We start from the raw sequence: 3,097 nt of genomic DNA, 5'->3' as shown, positions 1-3,097 counted from the left end.
AAGACATATGCATGTTTAAAGTAACAGGGTGTGTATGTTGTTCCTGTTGTTAAGTACAATGGAAGGAGTAACCATTTTATGTTTCTCATGTTTTGAGGCTCTAAATAAGGGATTGAACTGATCAAAGCCTAAATCATGGATTGACTTTGCTAATGATAATAATAATAATAATAATGATGATGATGATGATGATGATGATGGATTAATACCCCACTCTTCACTCTGAATCTCAGAGTCTCAGAGTGGCTCACAATCTCCTTTAGCTTCCTTCCCTGCAACACACTCCCTGTGAGGTAGGTGGGTCCGAGAGAGCTCTCACAGCAGCTGCCCTGTCAAGGACAGCTCTGTGAGAGCTATGACTGGCCCAAGGTCATTCCAGCAGCTGCAAGTGGAGGAGTGGGAAATTAAACCCGGTTCTCCCAAATAAGAGTCTGTGCACTTAACCACTACACCAAACTAGCTCTCATTCTTGTGTTGTGGATTAAATATAGTTTACTAACTCTGTGCACTCTTGGGGATCTATCATGATATGTAACTCATCTCTCTCAATTTCCTTGTCAATGTGTGAAATGTATGTTTGTCTTCTCTTTAAAAAATCATTATAATTTCAAAATCAAGCACAAAGCAGTTGAAAAATGTCTCATTATTGGACTCATTGGACCTACAATTTATAAAGTTTCTTTTATTTTCTTTTCCTTTATTTTCTTTTCTTGTTCTATCAGGCAAAGAAAAAATATGTTCATCTTAGAACAAAATGAATCATTTTAGTTGAACAGCTGGCATCCAGCAGTGCTACAATTTTTTTTGCCCCAATTAAGCTAATTTCCTGTCTGATTCCATCCATCCTTCGGGTCATTGTAGATCATGCAGAACATACTACTCCACTGCATCAGAAAGCTTTGGAAACATCACATAACCATGTTTACATCCATTCATCTGCCATCAGTTATGCTGCTAAGATTCAGTAAGTTTTAACAAAAGCAGCAACACAAACTTACTGAAAGCCCTGTTTGTGGCCCAGGCCTGAAGTGATCTAGAAAGACAATACTGGCTGCAGCTGGCCAGGCTAAGCATATGTAAAGAGGATGAGGGCTAGTCCCACTGGCATTTTCCCCAGCCAGCCAGACATGTTATCATGGGGATGAGGAGATGAGGAGGGATGAGGAGGTCTTAAGGCAGGTTCGTGATGGATAATCCAACTCTGCCCCCCCCCTCCCGCTTTTGTTTAAAGTGCCATTGCTTGGTGCTCGGCCTGAAGCTTTTCCTGCTCTTCCAGCTCTCTGCTCAGTTTGGATTAGCTCTGGGCTCAATGATTCTTACACGTGCTCAGATCAATGGAGCCTTCTGTGCCAACTGCACTCAAATGACTGGTTTAGCCAGCACCATCTAGTTCCCTCTACTCCAGCTGTTCCCATACATGATGGAAAGGGGAAGTGTATGCCGATTTCACTCGATTCGTTGTGTTGGCAGGGGCACTTTTGAATGGCTTGTTATCATCGGTAACATTTTGCCATAAAATTATTCATGAGGGACAAAAAAGCAGAACTTTTGTCCATTTTCATAATACTCATGAAAGAAATAAGAGTCCCATACAGAAATAACACATGACCTGCCTTCTATTATGAAATCTTGATCTCCTACTCTGTTGATCAAGGTACACTTAGACCCAAAACACTGTGTGACATTAAGACTCCTGCCACGAAAGACCTATGCTCACATTTGCATTCTGCATGAAGAGGTTCTTACTACAGACCAATCTGATTAGGACAAAAATGAATTTTCTGCATAACTCTCAGGTCATTAAGGAAACCATGGCTGCTCCCCAACATACTTGTATACTCAACAATTTCCTTTCACTTCCTTTTTTTTGGGGGGGGAGTTTAACTTTTTATTACATTTAACAACAACAACAACAACAAAATATATATGTATACAAAACATAAACTTAATTATTTAAACCCCATGAGAATTTTGCTGAACTCTTAATATTTCACAAAATTTCTAATATTTTTCCCCACAAAAAAAGAAAAAATAACCAAAACATAAAGCAGACAAATGGAAATCTTCATCATGTCACTGTGGCTGCACAGGAGAATTTTAAAACTTGTGGACAAAGGAGACCCGATAGATGTTGTTTACCTTGACTTCCAGAAAGCTTTTGATAAAGTTCCTCATCAAAGGCTCCTTAGAAAGCTTGAGAGTCATGGAGTAAAAGGACAGATCCTCTTGTGGATCAAAAACTGGCTGAGTAATAGGAAGCAGAGAGTGAGTATAAATGGGCAGTCTTCGCAGTGGAGGACGGTAAGCAGTGGGGTGCCGCAGGGCTCAGTACTGGGTCCCATGCTCTTTAACTTGTTCATAAATGATTTAGAGTTGGGAGTGAGCAGTGAAGTGGCCAAATTTGCGGATGACACTAAATTGTTCAGGGTGGTGAGAACCAGAGAGGATTGTGAGGAACTCCAAAGGGATCTGTTGAGGCTGGGTGAGTGGGCGTCAACATGGCAGATGCGGTTCAATGTGGCCAAGTGCAAAGTAATGCACATTGGAGCCAAGAATCCCAGCTACAAATACAAGTTGATGGGGTGTGAACTGGCAGAGACTGACCAAGAGAGAGATCTTGGGGTCGTGGTAGATAATTCACTGAAAATGTCAAGGCAGTGTGCGTTTGCAATAAAAAAGGCCAACGCCATGCTGGGAATTATTAGGAAGGGAATTGAAAACAAATCAGCCAGTATCATAATGCCCCTGTGTAAATCGATGGTGCGGTCTCATTTGGAGTACTGTGTGCAGTTCTGGTCGCCGCACCTCAAAAAGGATATTATAGCATTGGAGAAAGTTCAGAAAAGGGCAACTAGAATGATTAAAGGGCTGGAACACCTTCCCTATGAAGAAAGGTTGAAACGCTTAGGGCTCTTTAGCTTGGAGAAACGTCGACTGAGGGGTGACATGATAGAGGTTTACAAGATAATGCATGGGATGGAGAAAGTAGAGAAAGAAGTACTTTTCTCCCTTTCTCACAATACGAGAACTCGTGGGCATTCGATGAAATTGCTGAGCAGACAGGTTAAAACGGATAAAAGGAAGTACTTCTTCACCC

This window comes from Heteronotia binoei, chromosome 15, assembly GCF_032191835.1.
Source record: "Heteronotia binoei isolate CCM8104 ecotype False Entrance Well chromosome 15, APGP_CSIRO_Hbin_v1, whole genome shotgun sequence".
Taxonomy (NCBI): Eukaryota; Metazoa; Chordata; class Lepidosauria; order Squamata; family Gekkonidae; genus Heteronotia; species Heteronotia binoei.
This window is presented reverse-complemented; position numbering follows the sequence as displayed.